Consider the following 21,673-nt stretch of genomic DNA (forward strand, 5'->3'; position numbering starts at 1 on the left):
GATAACGTGCTAGTGTTTTAATTGTTGCAGAGCAGTGCTTATCCAGAGTCAAGGGCTTTTCAGCTTCTCATACTGCCCTGCCAGCGTGGAGTCTGGGAGTGCACAAGGAAATGGGAGGGGACAGAACCAGGACAGCTGACCCAAACTGACAATGGGGATACGCCATACCATATGACGTCATACTGAGCAATAAACATGGGGAAGTGGCCAAGGGGCGGCATGGGGAGGGGATGTACCTGCTGCTGGAGCGTCAGTCACCAGGTGGTGAGCAATTGCATTGTGCATCACTTGCTTTATATATTTTTTTAATAATATTATTAATATTATTATTTTCCCTTCTTTTTCTATCCTATTGTAATGCCTATATATCAACCCATGAGTTGTTTACCTTTTTTTTTTTTTTTTTTATTCCAAAGTTGGGTGATGGAGGTGAATGAGTGAATGGCTGTGTGGTGCTTGCCTGCCTACTGTGTTAAACCACAGAAGGGAAAAAAAATGTAGACCCACAGAAGAGAGCTTGATCTAGTGCTAACAGACATGTTTGACTCAACTCTCAAATTACTCCTTCCTCATGGGAAACACCATTGATTCTCTAGACTCCTATTGTCTCCACTGTATTAACTGTTTGCAAGTAATAGGGAAGAAAAAGCAGACATGCATGTGATTTTCTTTCAAATATAATTCCAGACGTATTTATTCCCATGTGTACATTAGTTTATAGCTCTGCTGCATACAAAACTGCTGCATAACGGAAAACAGAATAATGTGTATAAAAATAAAATTACTGGGAATATTATAAGTTATTAAAATGATGCAGATGTGACCAAAACAAACAAGGAAGACATTGATTTATGGGTTTAAGTGATATCTATTCTAGAATGTGATTAATAGTCAAATGCACTTTTGACAAAGAAGTTTATAAAATGATAACTTTAAAAAAATACATAGCTTTAAGTCTATTCTTTTTCTATTTCTTTAATCACTATTCAGAAAGTTTCAATTACAAGAAATAAGGATAGATCCATATTTATACATCCAATAATTATGATCAAAGAGAAGAAGAGAATTGTCAAATTTGGTGATATCCTACATAAGCATTCTCCTATGTATGTATTTATTTATTTATAAAGAAAATATTAAATGGATTACTTGCTCTGCAGAAAAACAAACTTATTTTTCAAACGCTTTTTGAACTGCATCAAGATTGGTGCCGTGACCACTGCCCTGGGGAGCCTGTTCCAGCACCTGGCCACCCTCTCAGTGAAGAACCTTTTCCCCTTATCCAACGTGAACCTCCCTTGACACACCTTCGTGCTGTTCCCTCTGGTCCTGTTGCCGGTCACCAGACAGAAGAGATCAGCGCCTCTCCTTCTGCTCCCCCTTGTGACTAAGCTGTAGAGTGCAACGAGGTCTTCCCTCTGTCTCCTGTTCTCTAAGTTGAACAAACCAAGTGAACTCAGGCACTCCTCATGTCTTGCCCTCTAGACCCTTCACTATCTTTGTTGCCTTTCTCTGGACATTCTCTAATAGCTTTATCTCCTTCTTTATTTATTTATTCTCTTGTGGCACCTAGAACTGCACACAGTGCTTGAGGTGAGGCTTCATGAGTGCAGACTAGAGCAGAACAATCACTTCCCCCGACTGTCTAGCAATGCTGTACTTGATGCACCACAGGATACAGTTGGCCCTTTTGGTTTACAGGGCACACTGTTGACTCATACTGAACTTGCTGTTGAACTGAACTCCCAGATATGTTTCCATGGAGCTGTTCTCTAGGCTCTTGTTCCCTAGTCTGTACATATCTCCAGGATTAACCATCTCACGTGCAGAATCTTGCACTTGCTCTTTTTGAAATTCAAGCAGTTGGTGATTGCCCAGCCCTCTGATTTGTCAAGATTTCTCTGCAATCTCTCCCTCTAAGGTGTCAACAGCTCTTCTTAATTTAATATCATCTGCAAATTTGCTTAGTATGCATTGGAGTACTGCACCCAGCTCTTTCATAAAAACATTAAACAGAACTGGCCCTAAAAAAGAGGAAAAATCTCTCTCTCTCTTTCTCTCTTTTTTTTTTTTTTTTTTCCCCTTTATTTTGGGAATAGGCTCCATAGATTGTTTTGAAGTGCTACAGATCAAAAACATTGTGCTCTGGATGAAACCTTAATTTGTACATGTGCTATAAAGAAAAACAATCTTTCTGTTTTCTTTTCATTTTTATTGAGAGAGGTAGATGATTTTCCCATTTGAGAAATGGTCAGGAGAAAGGTAATGTATTTATCTGGGCTAAGAATTCTTGGCTTCAAAAAAGCAGTTTGAGCATGTAAATTTATTCCTTGATATTGATAGACTAAAATATCCAATTGTGATTCATGCCAAGTATCTCCATAATGTTTCCAGTGTTAGTTCAGACTATCCGTATGGAGTTCCCAAAATATCTCTCTCTACCACACTCACCAGCTTTCTGTCTTTGCTTAACAGCTGTTGCAAATGACAAAATTTCCACGGAGAAAAAGTTGCTATCGTGTTTCAGGATTTGTAAGTAGAAAAAGCATATTTCTGCTTTTTTTTTTTTTTCTTTCTTTCCTGAATATCATAACCCTTGCCTGTACAAAACACTTTTGCATTTTATTAATAATATGACCCCTAGTCATTGTTTTTAACTTGTTCGTTGTACAACTTTATAAGCCGTATCATAGTGTATAATTTGCAATGGAAATCTTTGCTGTTTCTTAGGTGTGTATTTCCGGTGATACATTCCTGTTGTGTTGTTTTACAAATATCTAAATATTAATGCTTATAATTTATTTTTCAATGTCAATAAATACATTCCTCCCATACTAATCAAAAGAATAACTGACTTATTTTTTTGACACCAAATAAATGAAGCACTAAACTTTACTAGTATTTATTCTTCATGAAAATCTACAGTTCTATTTTCATAAATGACATTATAGCCAACAGGTTTTAAATATAGGTCTATCACAGTTATGCAAAAGACACAAAATTGCTTGCCTGTAGACATCCTTGGTGCTGGAAGAATGAAGAATATAATTCTGAATTTTGAATTCTAATTGAATTGGATGAGATTCTTCTGTGCTTATAGAATTAATTTGGGTACCACTTGCCAAAACTCCTTGAAACCACTTCCATTGTACAATGTAATATACAAAGTATTTTCCCAAGTAGTGGTTGCATGTATGAGCAGGACTTCATTGTGTTTCCTTCCTTTTTGTACCCGCCACATCACATTTGAGGTAGTCACATCATTTGAAAAAAGGAGTTTTTGCCTTAGTCTTCCTATACTGTACAACTTTGGCATAATTCTTTTCATGAATTAATACAAGTGTCTAAAAATAGTTGAACTCATGAAGCAGGGTTGAACTGGAGCATAACTTCAGGAACACAATACTGAAAGTATATCAAGCTAAGTTTTGTAGTTAAGGACAAGGGGAAGATAGAGGGTCTCTATTTCCCAATTAGAGGGGAATGAAAGAGTTAAGTGTGGGATCTTGACCATCCTTCCCAGACACAGTACTCACATATGACATGGAGGGCCTCATGTGAACACTTCTGAGTGCACAGTGGAATCACCATATGCTCACACCATTATTACACTGCTCATATCTATCCAATTACTTTAAGAGTCACTTCGGAAAATTAGATGCTCTGGCAAGAAAAGTCTATAAAAGCTATTCTGCTTTATTCTAATTAGTTTTGTGGACATCTAAATCCATTCTTATTCTGGCACATATTCCAGATTCTGTAAGGGCCAGGATGTCCCTTAAGTCATTTAGAGGCATTTTAAGTCATAATGCATCACACTCACTGGCAAATTCAAGTTCTGACTTGCAATTGACAATTAAAACTATTGAAGAATCTATGTTCTAGTTATTGTAAAAACACTTATGCTGAATAGTATCAAATATATATCTAAAGAGTCTCTTGTTTACAAGAGTAGCTAACAGCAAATGCCTAACTACGTGAGAAGTAAGATAGACATATAACTTCTTCTTCATTAAGTTTATCTCACACGATTCCTGAAAGTCAGGGGCTAAAAGATATGTAGGTCAAAACTTGCATCTGGACTATCTACCAGTGAACCTTACTAATTCATTTTCTTATCCATTTACATTTTTTTCTAATCCATTTATAATTTGACCCTAGTACCACTCCCTGAGAAGGCACTGAATTTGTGTTGCCATAAAAGTTTGTTCTACTGCTGCCACCTGGCAATTTCACTGAGTGCCCTCTTGTTCAGCATAATGAGAAACAGAGAATTATTTTTTTCACACTTGTTTTCTACACATCAATAATGATTTTACGGATATTTATTGTAATTTATTCACTAAACACCCACCTTATCTTTATTCAAGAACAGCAACAAAATATCTAGTCCATTTATTCTCTCCCTGAATTTAAGTTGCTCAAGTAGTTTCATCAAGTAGGATCATCTTCCAGAATCATTTATGAAGGTCCTCCACAGCTGTTATATATGGCAGACCTGACCTGCATTTCTGATATTCAAAATATCAACACTCCATTTAAGCTAAAAGACAGAGCATTTTCTGTTTTGTTCTCAATTCCTTTTCTACTTTTTTTTCCATTCTAAATGTACTTTTAATTCTTATCCAAGCACTATTATGATGTTTCCAGAGACCTAACTGCAACAGCTTTTTTTTTTTTTTTTTCCTTTTTCCAGAGCAATCACAAATAACATAAAAACTGGAAATGAAGTTATTACAAACCAGAAAGGGAATGCAGTGTTCTGGGTTTTAAAAACAAGTGAGTCAGTGAGGCAATTTCCAAGATGCTTGATGTCTCTCATCTTTTTCATGATATGAATGCTCTGAAGAGACTGTTGTAATTGATGTAGATGTTTAATTGTGATAATATTTAATTAACTAGCTTAGGTAAACTTAACACACAGACAGAGCCAAGCAACCCAGTGAAGAAGACAATGAAGAGTTGTGCTAGAGCAGTATTTGAAGAAACCTCTAGGTTTTTAGGAAATCCTCCAGAGAAAACAAAGATAAGTAAAATAATTGTTACCTCCTTAAAAATAGGTTATGCTATCATAAGAAAATTAAATATTTAGTCTCAAAAAATGTTTTTGTTTATTTAGACTTTTTAACTTGTTGTTTCTTCATCCTCATGAAATGCCAATCTCCCTGTATCTTCCCTTACTTGACTCAATTTCCATCTAGCCCTTCCTTACGATTTTACAAATCAATAGGAAGGACCGGAATGTAGATCTTCTGTGTGTTTTGCCATCAAAAGAAAGAAGAGTCCAGATCGTGTTCTGAAAAGTGGGGATGACAGGAGATTTAGCCTGCAGCTCATCTTTATCTTTAAATCCTTAAAAGCCCTTGATACATAATTTTTTTTTTTTTACAGATTTCTTTATTTATGTTCTATAAATGGACAGTTACAGTCTTTTTCTAAGACAGTAATGAATTCTTCCTCATGAGCATGTCAGCAAACAGAATAAGCCGAAAGCCTCCAGTGACTGCTGTCCAAATGAAGAGGAAGGAAAGGCTGACATTTAATCATTTCATAGTGAGTATTGATGCCTAATTGCCAGTTTCACTGTATCTCTAGCTCACTTGTCAGTGCCTGAGTGCCATTTCCCAGTATTCACATGTAGCTTGTGAAATCCTTGTTCCTTCTAATTTGTTTGTAATTCCATTCATATCTAGGAATGGAAATATGCAGGAGTGCTGTCTTTTATGTTCTTCTGTCAAAATACAAAGATATTTGGAAAACTGTTCACCTTTCTATTGAATTTCATTCTTCTTTTAGATGCAAAATATATTTTTTCATCCTTAAAGACTACATATTTAATGAGGAATGAAGTATAGCAATGCTGTACTTGATGTACTCCAGGATACAATTGAACCTTTTGGCTATCAATGTCATATCATAGAAAATAACATGAAGATGTAAGTAAGAATGATACGATGTTCCTTGCATCTCTAGTTTTGATATTTGTCTTCACTCAAACTTTCACTAAAATTAGAGAGTAGATGAGTTAGAGATCATAGAATCATAGAATGGCTCAGGTTGGAAGGGATCTTAAAGATCATCTAACTCCAACCCCCCTGCCTTGGGCAGGGATGCCACCCACTAGATCAGGTTGGCCAAGGCCCCATACAGCCTGGCCTGGAACACCCCCAGGGATGGGGCAGCCACAACTTCTCTGGGCAACTTGTTCCAATGCCTCACTACCCTTACAGTGAAGAATTTCCTCCTAATGTCTTGTCTAAATCTATCCTCTTTGAGTTTAAGACCATTCCCCCTTATCCTATCATTTTCTTCTCAAGTAAAGAGTTTTTTTTTTTTTTTTTTTTTTTTTGTAAGACCCCCTTTAAGCATTGAAAGGCCACAGTGAAGTCTCCGTGTAGCCTTCTCTTCTCCAGGCGGAACATCTCCAGCTCTCTCACCCTTTCTTCATAGAAGAGATGGTCTTCATAGGCCTGCTGGTCATCCTCGTAGCCCTCCTCTGGACACACTCTAACAGGTCCACATCTTGTGCCCCAGACCTGGATACAGTACTCCAGGTGGGGCCTCGCAAGGGCAGAGTAGATGCAATCCTATGCTGCTTTTCACCTTGCTGTGTTGCCATCTTTTTCTGAGGGTACTCAAAAAGACTGGTGATGAATTTGTAATTTGTTATTTGTAATTTATTTATTTATTTTAGAACAGCCCCCTTTTAGGAAAATTGATGCAAATTCAAGGTCTTCCGCATAGTGTGCCTGAATGTGAATGTCAGATTAACTGCAGACCAAGTAGTGAAATACACGATTCAGATTAGCTGCAGACCAAGTTATGAAATATATGCTTTTTCAGTATAATTTTCCTTCTTTTACTAGAAGTGCCCTAAAAGAATATATTACATATATTCTTACACTGGCATTCCTACAGAATTTTTACTTTATCGTTTCAGCTCTTGTTTCTCTCCTCACACACACATCCCATTACCAATAACAACTCAAAATGATTGACAAAAATGGAAGTTTTCATAATGCAAAATTATCATTCTGCCACAATGAGCTTCAGTTTGCTTTTGCTATATGCAGATAAGTCCTCTGTTGAATTTAATCAGAAGAGCTATGTACTCTGTTGAATAGGAGATATTGACAGTTCCTAAACTTTACATTTTGCTATTCTTTTTTCCTTCGATATTATTTAAGCGACAACAAGAAAAAATAAAATGGCTACAGCATGTATGCATTTATCCCTGCAGCATTCTGCACCCTGAACCTTTGAGTGTTGTTTTTGTAGTCCAGCTATCTTCACAACAAATATAAACACTTTGTTTCTCTAAGCATGAAATACTTAGAAGTGAGCCAATTTGTCTGAAAGAATAAAATTTATTTGATTAAATTGTCTTAATATAACATGTATTCCATCTTCAATTTCTCTTTCACATCTACTCATTTTATGTCATTTAGACTTCCCCTCACTTTCAGATTTGCATATATCTAGTGTTGACACTTATAGGGAGTTTCAAAATTGCATGTTCATACATGTCCTGTTCTAAGCATGTGTCAGATAACTTCTGTTTTTCAGAGCCAAAACCCTTACTGAGTGTGAACACCATATATAGTTAAAAAAAATCAATAATAAGGAAAATGTTTGACTTTTATATTACAGCAGGGAAAGAATCAATTTCCTTTATTTAGCCAGAAATTAAACTAGATGTACAGAACAGTCCCTGAAGCAATATTTACTGACTAATGGTTATATACTTCATGAAATATACACATCTTCATCCAGCTTTTCGAATTTAAAATGTGCTGTTTGTTAAAGGCAGTAGGCATTAGCTGTTGTGAAAGTCCTTTTCTAAGTGGTTCATTTATGCAGCTAGGAACAAGATTTCTGCACTGCTTAAAACTGTAGTGGTGAGCTTAGAGAAGTGTGATTGTTCTAAGCTCCCTCTGCAGGAAGTAGGAGGGAAAAATCTGTTATAAATTTTCTTTGTACTCTTACAATTCCCTGCTACAGGGATTTTTTTTTTTTTTTTTTTTAAGGTTGTCTATTTCATGTGCAGTTCTATTGGGTAAATTGTATGTCTTCAAACCAGAATTTGCATGTGCAACAGCATTCAGGGTTATTCTGTTATTTAATAATGAACAGATTTTTTTTTTCTTTTCCATCAGCGATACAGAACAAATGCCACTTAGCTATAGTTAGAAGAATTTTTCTATTGTTTGCTAATGATTATTATTTTAGTAATTTCAAATACTGTGTGCAGTTTTGTGTGTCACAACATAGTACATAAAACTATTAGAGAATGTCCAGAGAAAGGCAACAAAGACAGTGAAGGGTCTAGAGGGCAAGACATGAGGAGTGCCTGAGTTCACTTGGTTTGTTCAACTTAGAGAACAGGAGACAGAGGGAAGACCTCGTTGCACTCTACAGCTTAGTCACAAGGGGGAGCAGAAGGAGAGGCGCTGATCTCTTCTGTCTGGTGACCGGCAACAGGACCAGAGGGAGCAGCACGAAGGTGTGTCAAGGGAGGTTCACGTTGGATAAGGGGAAAAGGTTCTTCACTGAGAGGGTGGCCAGGTGCTGGAACAGGCTCCCCAGGGCAGTGGTCCTGATGCAGTTCAAGAAGTGTTTGGGCAATGCTCTCAGACATAGGTTTTGATGTTTAGGCAGTCCTGTGTGGAGTCAGGAGTTGGACTCAATTATCCTTGTGAGTCCCTTTCTACTCAGGATATTCTTTTATTCTATGATTCTGCTTTCTTGGAGTCTAATATGTTATTTTAAAAATAACATATAAGATTTATTTCATTAATAACTCTTCATTTTCAGCAAAATCATATAATACTGCTTTCATAAGTATCAAATACAGTAGGAACAAGAGTTAATGCAAAAGTACTAGGCTTCAAGTTGTATTTGCATGCATATCAGATTGGCCATGGCATTGTAGTCTACAACTAATGTGGCCAAATTCAATCTCAGGGGATGAGCATAGTTCCTTTAACATATATATCTGAAATGATTTCACAGAATCACATAATGGTTGAGGTTCTAATTTATTGAGTAATGGGCTTTAGGGTGCAGGATTGTTATCAACATGCACCCCATGCACCCTACTGGGAAACAGCAATGCTCGGCAGAAGTAATGTCTTGGACTTCAGAACATCTTGTGGTCCCAGTGCATTAGTTTAACATGAAAGTAAAAGAATACTCCTGAAGAAACAACATGGAAGTTCATATCACAAGAGCTTCTTCTTCCCCAACTGTCTGGATTGAAAATGTTATTTTGCTTATTGCTTTTTATTTGCAGATGTTATTTAAGTAGTAGCAAAAAGGAAAACATCCCCCAAAATTATCTTTTGCTGTCACCAACAATTTTAAAACTACTAAAATATATACATTTATCTTCTTTTATGAATATAAAATGAGAAAGAACGCAAAAGAGAAAAAAAAATCCAGAGAGATCCAGAAAACCGTTAAGAAACTACATAAATTGAAAAATAAAAAAAGGTATAAAATGTTTGTCAAAAGAACAATGAATATTTAAAAAAGCAAGGATATAGAACAGGGACCCATATGTTATATTAGTCACTGTCCTAAACTGATCTATGCAAAAGCTTATTAAATAGCTATATACTAGTCCCTGAACTTCAACATCATTATGTAAGCCTACTTTCTTCCATACTTGTAACATTCATATTATAGAGGATGTGAATTTCCAACTTGTAATATCTTTGAATAGATTTTCTGAAGCTAATGTTATACTGGAGATGAGAAATATGCAAAAATGACATGCTAGAATGTTTTCACTAAAAACAAAGGGTGAAATTCTGCCATACCAAAGGCAACAGCACCTAGTTCATAGAATCATAGAATATCCTGAGTTGGAAGAGACCCGGAAGGATCATTGAGTCCAACTCCTGGCACCACATAGGTCTACCCAAAAATTCACAGAATCCCAGAGTCCCAGAATCATTTAGGTTGGAAGAGACCTCCAAAATCACCTAGTCCAACCTCTGACCTAACACTAACAAGTCCTCCACTAAACCGTATCACTAAGTTCTACATCTAAATGTCTTTTAAAGACCTCCAGGGATGGTGACTAAACGAAGTCCCTGGGCAGCCCATTCCAATGCCTAACAACCCCTTCAGTAAAGAAGTTTTTCCTAATATCCAACCTAAACCTCCCCTGGTACAACTTTGGGAAAGAAAGTTTCCCCCAAGCTTGGGGTTATTGTGCCCCAAGTGCAGGACCTGGCACTTGGCCTTGTTGAACTTCATACAGTTGGCCTCAGCCCATCGGTCCAGCCTATCCAGATCCTCCTGCAGAGCCTTTCCACCCTCGAGCAGAATAACACATACACTTAACTTGGTGTCACCTGCAAACCTACTAAGGGTGCACTCAATCCCGTCATCCAGATCACTGATAAAGATGTTGAAGAGAACTGGCTCTAATACTGAGCCTTGGGGGACTCCACTAGTGACTGGCCTCCAACTGGATTTAACTCCATTCACCATGACTCTCTGGGCCTGGCTACCCAGCCAGTTTTTAACCCAGCGAAGCATGACTTCAGACCATATGACTAAGAACACAGTCCAAACGCTTCTTAGACTCCAACAGGCTTGGTGCCATGACTGCATCCCTGGGGAGCCTGTTCCAGTGCTTGACAACCCTCTCTGTGAAGAACCTTTTCCTCATATCCAGCCTTGACCTCCTCTGTTGCAGCTTGACACCATTCCCTTGGTGTCAAGGAGCCCTACCCATCATCTAATTGTTCATCCATCATATTATGTTTTTGTCTAGCTGTATGCTGGACATTTTGTCCAGTAGGATCCTATGAGAAACTGTATTGAAAGCTTTACTGAAATCCAAAAAGATTACAACAACTGGCTTCCCTTGATCGACTAGTTTGTGATCTTATCATAAAAGGAAATCAAGTTAGTCAAACAGGATGTACCCTTTGTGAACCCATGTTGGCTGTGACCTATGACTGCTTTGTCCCCCAGGTGCGCTTCAGTAACTCCCAGGATAATCTTCTCCATAATTTTACCAGGCACTGATGTGAGACTGACAGGCCTGTAGTTACCACGGTCTTCTTTCTTGCCCTTCTTGAAAATTGGCACAACATTTGCCAGCTTCCAGTCAACTGGGACCTCTCCAGAGTCCCAAGACCGTTGAAAAATAATTGAGAGAGGTCCCACGATGATGTCAACCAACTCTCTGAGCACCCTGGGAAGAATCCCATCTGGACCCATGGACTTGTATGGATCCAGGAGGAGCAGCAAATCCCACACATGTTCAGGGTCGTTTGGGAGTTTATCATTCCCACTGTCACGGTCCTCCAGCTCAGGGCACCTGGGGTCTCGAAGCCCATCATTGTCGCTGAAGACAGAGGCAAAGAAGGCATTAAATGTCTCTGCTTTGCCTATGTCCTTGTCTGTGAGGTGACCTTCCCCATCAAGTATCAGACCTATGTTTTCTCTGGACCTCCTTTTTTCTATTCACCTATTTAAAAAAGCCCTTTTTATTTTCTCCCACAGACCTGGCCAGCTTCACTCTAATTGGGCTTTGGCCACAAAAATTTTCTCTCTACAAAGGCGAACAGTATCCTTGTAGTCCTTCCACGTTGCCTGACCCTGCTTCCAGCAGCCATACGCTTTCTTTTTGTCCTTAAGCTACAGCAGAATATCCCTGGTCAGCCAAGCCAGCCTTCTGCCCTGCCTGCTTGACTTCCGGTATTTTGGCATTGCCGGATCCTGTGCTTTTAGGAGGCAGTGCTTAAAGACTGACCGGCACTGATGGATGCCGATGGCTTCAAGACCAGTTTCTCAGGGAACCTTGCTAACTAGTTCCCCGAGCAGCCTGAAGTCTGTTTTCCCCATATCCAAGGCTGAAGTTTTGGTGGCAGTTTTCCTACTGTCACCAAAAATTTTAAACTCAACCGCTTCATGGTCACTATGACAAGGACGGTTGCCAATTGCCATGTCACCCACAAGATCCTCTCTGTTCTCAAGCAACAGAGGTAGGAGGGCACCTTTCCCAGTTGGCTCCCTTAGTACCTGCACCAAGACGTTAGCATTGAGGTGCTTTTAGAACATCCTGGACCTGCTCGCATCGGCCGTTTGATATTCCCAGTTTATGTCTGGCAAGTTGAAATCCCCCGTAAGGACATGGGCAGTTGATCTTGAGGTATTTCTTAGTTTCTCAAAGAATAATTCATTGTTGTTGTCATCCTGGGCAGGAGGGGTGTGTGTGTGTGTGTCTGTGTCTGTAATAGACTCCCACAATGACATCCCCTTTATTTGTTTGTCCCTTAATCCTTACACAGAGGCTCTCAACTTTGCCATCGCCAACTGCAAGCTCCACTGTCCTTTCCAAACTGATGCTACGTGGACTTCCCACAGAGTACAGGTCTTCAAGAACTGCTCCAATATTGGCCTGTACCACAGAATGCAGATCTTTGGGAATGGACTGCTCCAGTACGAGTCCCCCCACCTGCTCTGCCGTTCCCCTCCATGGGCTGCAGTTCCAGCCAGGAGTCTGCTGCTGCTGGGGATCTCCGCGGGCTGCAGCCTCCTTCACCAGCCTCCTTCATTCACCTACTCCATTGTGGGGGTCCTCCATGACCTGCAGTATGGATATCTGCTCTGACAAGGTACACCATTGGTTGCAAGGGGACAACCTGTGTCACCGTGGTCCTCTCCACAAGCTGCATGGGAATTTCTGCTACATCACCTGGAGCACCTCCTCCCCCTCTTTCTTCACTGACCTTGGTGTCTACAGGATTTTTTTCTCTCACACATTTTCTCACTCTTAAACATTACTGAGGGGCAAACAACATCACTCATTACATCTGTTACTGGTTTAGCTTTGGCCAGTGGCAGGTCCCTTTTTGGACTCTTCTCACAAAGACTCCCCCTGTAGTCTCCCTGATAGCAAACCTACAATACAAGTGCAAATTACTGTCATTTCTGAGTGATTCTACAAAAGCACATTGGCTCTTTTTGAAGTGTTGCATACAGTTTTTCTTCAGGAAAGAAAAAACCTAAAAAATATATATGAATTTATGTATTCCAGTAGAGGATCTTACATATATTTTAATACGGATACCAATATTAATGCCTTTAATACCTCTGTAAGCCATAGAAACTCTTACAAAATTATGCTGATTCAAAGTTTCATTAAGAAGCATCATGCTGGAAAAAAAGCCAAATTCATCCTCAATTGCTTTTATATGTAAATCTATTTGTGATTTCTTCATGTCAGCAACATTTCATCCATTCAAAGCTTCTTTTATTTCCTGGAACTTCAAATTGACCACTTGCATTGGAGCACAGCATACTGAGAATCTGATCATAAGGAAAGGACTCACTTGTCAAGGCAGTCGGCTCCAGTGCAGACACGTTCTGCAGTGGAGTGGGGGATCATGGCCTGCAGGGTGTTCCCTACATCAAGGCTGAGGGAGCCACCAGGAGCTGGCAGCCCTCATGAGAGCAGATGATGAGGCTGGGACAGAGCCAGGAGTACCCCTCATCTGTCATACAAAAGCAGCCCCTGGGGAGCGTGGGTGACCAGGAGTGCGGGCAACCAGAGCTCACAAACAGTCAGTCAAGGTGTGGTGCAGCAGTTGGCACAGCAGTGTGCACAGGAGGGTACAGGGAGGATGCTGAAGGTTGACCGACTTGATCAGGGAGTGATAGTATCCACCTGGCAGAAGCCTCTCAGAGCTCAGCACCCACCACAACCGATGCAGCTTCCCAGACAGAGCTCCAGGGGAACATGCCGCCAGCCAGGTGTCAGGCTTCAGGGTGAACCCTACTCTTACACCAGCACAGGAGTGAGCACAGCAGTGCTCAGGAATGAGCACAACCATGGGAGGTGCACCCAGGTGGAGGCACTCTGCCTAGTGAGAGAGCTCAGGGAGGAGGTGAGTGGGCTGAGGAGTATCAAGGAGTCAGAGGTGGAGACAGACCGCTGGAGTTGCTCCCTACCTTCCATGGGACAGGCCCAGCAGGCAGAAGGGACACGTGCTGTCCACATGCTGGAACACATCCAAAGAAGGACAATGAAGCTGCTGAAGGGTCTACAGGAGAAATCCTATGAAAGGCAGCTAAGGGTGCTGAGGTTGTTTAGCTAGAGAAAAGGAGGCTTGGGGGAGGCCTTATCATACTCTACAACTACTTCAAAGAAGGCTGTAGTTCAGTGATGGTTTGTCTCTTCTCCCAAGTAACAAGCAATAGGACAAGAGGAAATGGCTTCAAGTTGTGCCAAGTGAAGTTTAGTTTGGAAAGTTTAGGAAAATTTTTTCACTGAAAGAGTATGAATACATTGGAACAGGCTGACCATGGAAGTAGTTGAGTCCATCATGAGTAGCTGACCACCCCGGAGGTTGTCCAAAAATGTGTAGATGTAGTGCTTAGTTAAATGGTTTAAGGGTGGTCTTGGCAGTCTTAGGTTAAAGATTGGACTAGATGATCTTAGAGGTCTTTCACAACATAAACGATTCTATGACTGAATGAATACTGAATGTCAGAGTGACAAAGGCATATGAAAAAACTGAAGATGTTATTTCATTCCTTTGCAGGCACAAAACCTTCTCTAATTCTCCTTAAAAAAAGTTGGAATGAAAAGAGAAAAATGAATTTGAAGTAATTAGCTTAGTAGGTTAGAACTTGCTGTTAGTAGGGAAGAGAAAATAGATAACTAAAGGCGCTATATCAGCAGGTTGAAAGTGCTTTAGAAGAGTATAAAAGAAAAAAAAAAGTTCAGATTGAAAGAGAACCTGTGCACACCCAGTACTTCTAGGCAGACAGCACACAGGTAGAAAGGGCAGTGTAATGCTTTCTGGTACTTTGTTTCTTCCATGAAGGCCACAGCACATATAATTGCCTGGCATATGCTTATCAATATTCCTTAGAGACTTTCTCAACAGCCTTCATAAACTTGAATCATCATGAAAGCTTCCATGACAGGATTTTGTTTACTGAAGGAAAATTTGCAATGTCTTTTGCAGAGCTAGATAAGTTTCATGATAATTTTGAAGTAACATTAAATACTTATAGAAAAGTGAAAGGTAATTCTAATTTTTATCTTGGAGTAGGGAGAAATAGAGAAGACAGAAGCAGGATCACAAGGAAAAAAGAAAGAGAAAAACATTATCTTAGACTTCCTGCCAAGTATCAAAAACTCATTATTTTAAATTACAACGGGACCGTCATATGCTCAGGTTATATACTATGTATTGGTCTCCTTACTCAAATATCGTCTTCCAAATGCATTTTCCCATCAAGGGTAGTTCTATCAATTAATTATACTGTCAACTGCTAATCTTGTAGATTATTTTGGAAATAACTAACAACTGTCTTATAAAAACTGAATGCATGTAAGTTTTATATATCCTTATTCTACATATATATCCTTTTATATATATGAATGGGCATTAAATGGAAGGAAAATTCTTTCTTACCTAAGGATGGTGCCAATCTTTTGCAATACCTTACATCATGGTGTAAACTTAATAACAGTGTGTCAGGGTCAACAATTTTTCTATAAATCCCTCTGCATGACTAAGTACTGTCATTCAAAAGAATTTTTAAACTGAATTAGATTGCTCATGTATAATCTTTTGATTCACATAAATTTCCACAAATGCACTTAAATTGGAATGCATCACATTAAGGTCATGACACTCCTGCAATTTGTTTTTTACAGAAGTAACTTTCATTAACAACAGGGTGATGACCTTATCTTTAAGTTATCTGATGTATTTGCTTTGTGCTACTATTTTAATGGGATTGGCTTCCACTTATAAGGCTTTTCAGCTTTCAATTCTTTAAAAAGTGTTCTTAATAGCTGCAACAGCTTCCGTGCAATAAATTTATAGTTCTTAACTCTTTCTTACTTAAGAAGTAAAATATACCCTCTGGCATCCTTTCTGAGATGTAATCATAAATGTTTCTGTACCAGTAATGCCATTTAGTTTGATTAATATGCAGTAACTACTGCAGACAGCTTTTTTACCACTGTATAAAGTGACAGCTATTTATTCCAGCTATTTAAAGACCTAGTGGACAAGATCCCCTGGAACACTGCCTTTAAGGGGCAAAGGAGCTTAACAGAGCTGAAAACTCTTTATGGATATTTTTTGTTAGAGCAAAATATCTCTCCGTCCACCTGAGTAAGAAAGCAAGCAGGGAGGGCAGAAAACCCAGATGGCTGTGCAAGGATCTGCTGGTTAGACTGATACACAAGAGAGAAATGCACAGGCAATGGAAACAGGGACATGTGGACTGGGAAGAGTACAGGGATGCTGTCTGGATGTACGGGGTTGGGATTAGGAAAGCCAAGGTGCAGATGGAACTGAGCTTGTCAAGGGATGCTAAAAATAACAAGAAGGGATTCTATAGGTACATTGGCTGCAAAAGAAAGGCCAAGGAGAGTGTTGCCCCTCTAATAAATGAGACAAGAGAACTGTTAATAACAGACATGAAAAAGGCTGAAGTACTCATCAACTTCTTTGCCTCACTCTTCACTGACAGTCAGGCCTCCCATGTCTCTTGTTTCCCTGATCCTGTAGATAAGGAATGGGGAAACAAAGTCCCTCCCAATGTAAGTGAAGAGCAGGTTCGAGACCACTTAATGAAACTGAACAGCTACAAGTCTATATGGGCCCTGATGACATGCATTCCAGGGTCTGGAAGGAATTGGCTGATGTAGCTGCCAAGCCTCTCTCCATCCCATTTGAAAAGTCCTGGCAGTCAGGCGAAGTCCCTGGTGACTGGAAAAATGGAAACATCACTCTCATTTTTAACAAGGATAGAAATGAGGACCCTGGGAACTACAGACCGGTGACCTACACCTCTGTGCCTGGCAAGCTCATGGAACAGATCCTCCTGGAAGCAATGTCAAGGCACATGCAGGACAAGGGGGTGATTTGAGACAGCCAGCATGGCTTCATCAAGAATAAATTATGCCTGACCAGTCTGGTGGTCTTCTATGGTGGAGTGACTGCATCAGCTGATATGGGAAGACTGACCACTGTCATCTACCTGGAAATCTGCAAGGCCTTTGACACAATTCCACATGACATCCTGGTCTCCAAATTGGAGAGATTTAGATTTGATGGGTGGACCATTCAGTGCATAAGGAATTGGCTTGAAGGTCACAAGCAGAGAGTGGTGGTTGATGGCTCTATGTCCAACTGGAGGCCAGTGACAAGTGGTGTCCCTCAGGAGTCTGTCTTGGGACCAGTACAGTTTAATATCTTTATCAAAGACATAGACAATAGGATCAAGGACACCCTCATCATGTTTGCAAATGACACCAAGCTGAACGTTACAGTCGATACGATAGAAGGAAGGGGTGCCATCCTAGGGGCCTGGACAAGCTTGAGAAGTGGAACACGTGAATCTAAAGAGGTTCAACAAGTCCAAGTGCAAGGTGATGCACCTGGGCCAGGGCAATTCCAGACATGAGTACAGACTGGGTGAAGAACTCACAGAGAGCAGCCCTGCAAAAAAGGACTTGTGGGTTCTGGTGGATGAAAAGCTCAACATAAGCCGGCAGTGCGCACTTGCAGCCTAGAAGGCCAGCTGCATCCTGGGCTACATCAAAAGAGAAGTGGGCAGCAGGTCAAGGAAGGTAATTGTCCCCTTCTACTTGGCCCCTGAGAGGTCCCACTTGGAGTATTGCATACGGGTCTGGAGACCCCAGCACAAGAAGGGCATTGATCTGTTAGAGTGGGTCCAGAGGAGGGCCACAAAGATGATCAAGGGGCTGGATCACCTCTCCTGTGAAGAGAGGCTGAGAGAGCTTGGGCTGTTCAGCCTAAAGAAGAGAAGGTTCTGGGGTGACTACATTGCAACCTTTCAGTACTTGAAGGAGATTTATAAAAAAGATGGAGAGTGACTTTTTGCTCAATCATATAATGACAGGGAATGGTTTTAAACTAAAAGTGGGGAGATTTAGATTAGAGATTAGGATGAAATTCTTCATTCAGAGGGTGGTGAGGCACAGGCACAGGTTGCCCAGGGAGGCTGTGGATATCCCATCCCTGAAGATGTTCAAGACCAGGTTAGATGAGTCTCTGAGCAACCTGATCTAGTGAGTGGAGTCCCTGCCTATGGCAGGGGGGTTGGAACTAGATGATGTTTAAGGTCCTTTCCAAGCTGAGCCTTTCTATGATTCTATGATAATTTTGATATGAGAGGAAGAATTATTCAAATCTTCAAATATATTTGTGAAAATAGCTCATATTCAAAGCCAAACATCAAAGAAAACAGTTTTTGTTTTTAACAGTAATAATAGATCCTCAAGGATAACTTGATTCAGTAGCAAGATACTCTTTCAAGAAAATTGTTCCCATTAAGACATCCCTATGTACATAAGACATCCCCATGAACATAAACATTACACAGTGAAGAGGATAGAATTGGATAGATGCCCCCAGACTATATTTTTCAGTGATAAGCACCTGAAGGTTTGCTTTCAAGTATAACTCTAAAATACTTCTGTTTTTTTTTCTGCTTTTTGTTGGTTATGAATCTTGATCTTCAGAAGAGCTGAGGTCTACATGATGTCAGAGATATCTGCATAGGCAAAGTAACTATTGAAGTCCAACCACAAAATTACAAATCAGAAAGGTCCCCAAACCATTTTTTGAAGATTTTAGCCTGAATATACTAGACTTCTTTCTATACTAGAATTCGTTCAGTAATAGGTATATATAACGCAATTGGTGACATCTCTACAAATGTAAATGTAAAAACTCTACAAACATCAATACAAATCCTCAAAAGATATTATTAGTGGTAAGGCCTAAAAATGATATCTAGAAATTTATTCATGTCTTCTCCAAAAATCATGAGGTGGGGATCATATTTGATCATTGGATAAATGCTGAGAATGTGGTAGTACGTCTGGTTACCAAGAAAAGAATAAATTGGTCAGATTGACTTCATTTAAGAAATGAGCCCACATAATGAAATTTAAGATCAATAGGAAAGACTGAAAATTAAAATTAAGTTCATTAGTGAATTGAATGACATTGAACAGCTCAAAGATTAAAATAATAAAATGAAAAGGAATCTGTTACAATCTAATAATCGCAAATTACAGAGGTCCACAGACTGAACTACCTTCATAAACTCTTGTTACCTTGAAGCTTGACTCTCACATTATATACTAATTTATTGCCTGACAGAAGTTTATTTCTCACTTTAAAAATATAACCACAGACAAGTTGTTTTGTTCCCAGTAACTCATGACGAGTATCTTTGTACATTGTTGGTTATTTGATCTCAAAATGCTCTCAGGATTTTAATATCTCAGGATGTTTTCTCAGGATGTCATAATCAAAAGATTAAAGGCTGCTCTGTTGTGACTAGTACCCTTTGCTCCTGACTCTTGGCAGTATGGAAAATATCTGTAATATGTAAGTGGACTGTTAATGTGCACAACTTCTTTCTGCCCCTTCTCTGGCCGCAGTGTGTGTGGCCACCATTGTCATGGTGATAAAGGGCATTAGTGTTATCAACACTCGAGTGCTGATTCACCAAGAGCATAGTAGGAGCGCCAGTTGGTAGGGTAGTTAAGCCCATCAGGGTTATCAATACCCAGGTGCTGGGTTGCCAGAAGACGGTGACACCAGTCCTGGAAAAGGAAAGCATAACAACACAGGGTAGTATAACAGCACAGGCAACACTCTCTATAAAATCAAGCAGTTACAAGTCACAAGGGATTTATACTGAAACTGCTGCTGGGTGGCAAAACCTGTGATCCCTGGTGGCCAGGTATGCCTTCACAGTCATCTTCTTCCTCCAAAGACTGAGTGAGTTACTTATGGTCTTTTAAGTAAAGGCTGAGTCTGGATTATTGTGCACTGATAGATCAAAATTTGACCAGATCTGCAGAGGGTCCATCCAGGTGACTGAAAAGCCTGAGTAACTCAGATTTCTAAAATTTCTGCACAACTATAATCTATGCTCAGTGCTAGAAATTGTAAATAATAAGCTATACTGATTGAATAATAAATATCCAAATATAAACACAACCCTGTGGCCATTCCTCATTCTGCCAAGGATCTCTGAAGAACATGCCTTCCCTCCATAGTGTTGGGTGACATCTGGGATCACGCATCCTTCCTTTTTGGCTACGAAGCTATGGAAATTTACAAAAGAAAAATCAAGGTTCACTGAGTCAGAGAAAGATATACCTGATGTTCAGCATTGATTAGGACTCTACTTGCAAGGAGGAGACATGGGTCATATTCTTTTCTCTAAATATGGTTTACAAGCAAAAGGACAAATGTATAACCTGGAAGCAGGATGAGAAAAAGACTTTATTCCATAAATGTGTTATCTCAAATGAGGCAATCACCAAATAATGGAATTTTGTCTCTACTTATTTCTATCCTGAAATTTGCAAATATCTTTAACAAAAAGAGATGTCTCTTTTGTTTGCCATCTTAGCAAGCAAAACATTGTTAAGAGTAAAAATGAATTTATAGCATTCTAGCTGGCAGTGAAAAGGAGATGGAAAAGACATGTCCTTCATTTTCTTAACTGCAGTTTAAACTTATTTTTCCCTATAGCTTGGGATTTAATGAGAAACTAAGATTTAGTGACAAACATGCTATGAAAGCACAAAAAAAAATGGTATGGAGAGAGACAGAGATTGTCATGACTGTGAAAATGCAGATGTTTTCTGTTTACCTTATAGTGTAAGCTGCCATCAGACACTCCTAATTATAGATTTTACACTGGCATTCGTGCAATGCTAGCCATTAACCTTCAACAGAATCACCAGTTTTTGCATGTTATGTTGTTAGTGCAGTGCTCTATGTTTATTTGAAAGCATCAGTACATAGAGCAAGAAAGGTCTTTTGGAGTATGGTTTACAGTAATCAAATTTTAAAAATAAAATAACAATAAAAAAGAGAAAAAAAGGCAGAAAAAAGGGAAAAAAGAAAAAAAGAGAAAAAAAAGCCTTAAACTGAACATTTTATTTAGCCTTTTACAAATAGAAACAAAATTAATGAAAAAAAAATGCAGGTCTTGTAATTGCAGCACTAATAGTAATGAGTTTTTGAAGAATACATTTGCTCAAAATGGAAAGAAATACAAGGAAAATTGCTGGAAAAACTTAGCTATTTCAAAAGATATGCAACTAAAGTATATAGTTAAATTTAAGGCTAATCTTAACAAAAGGAATGGGAATTCTTTCAGGAATACATCATTTAGCAAGTAAGTACCACTAGTCTGACTAATTGTTGAACTCTTAATTAAGACTCAATTTTTCTCCTCCTTGACTGAAAAGCAGAGTGGTATTAGGAAAGTGAAATTACTAATTTAGATATGCATTTTTGAAAAATGCTTTATTCTTATTTATTCTTATCTTCTTTATCTTAAGAAATGTATTTCAGCAAATGCTTTAAAACATTAAAATTAAAGGAACTTCTCAAAATTAAAATAACAATAATAATCTCTTTTCAAACTTTTCTGTTCATTAAAAGCAAAACGTGTTGAAATAGTCAAAAATATACATACTTATTTTTTTTCAAAAATATCTTTAGAAGTCTAAGAAGACTTTAAATATTGACATAAAAGAACTGTTTATAAATAAATATTCTTACAACATTCTTATTCATTAAAGCTATGGAACTACTATAAGTTTTTCAGCAGAATTTACTGG

At 39.0% G+C, this 21,673-nt stretch overlaps 1 long non-coding RNA gene across 6 annotated transcripts; it reads left to right on the forward strand.

The window, feature by feature from the left end:
• The first annotated feature begins 245 nt into the window (after window positions 1-245).
• LOC310903173 lies at window positions 246-21,448 on the forward strand. 6 transcript variants are annotated; one of them, XR_014587320.1, is made up of 4 exons: window positions 246-261; window positions 2,476-2,532; window positions 5,392-5,553; window positions 12,312-21,448. It is a non-coding gene; the product is annotated as an uncharacterized lncRNA (long non-coding RNA). The 6 variants fall into 6 exon arrangements; XR_014587321.1 differs by having other exon boundaries at window positions 246-264; window positions 4,697-5,553; window positions 12,312-12,450; XR_014587322.1 differs by having other exon boundaries at window positions 4,697-5,553; window positions 12,312-12,450.
• Window positions 21,449-21,673: the final 225 nt, after the last annotated feature.

The sequence above is a fragment of the Anser anser genome (genome assembly GCF_964211835.1).
Source record: "Anser anser genome assembly, chromosome: 8".
Taxonomy (NCBI): domain Eukaryota; kingdom Metazoa; phylum Chordata; class Aves; order Anseriformes; family Anatidae; genus Anser; species Anser anser.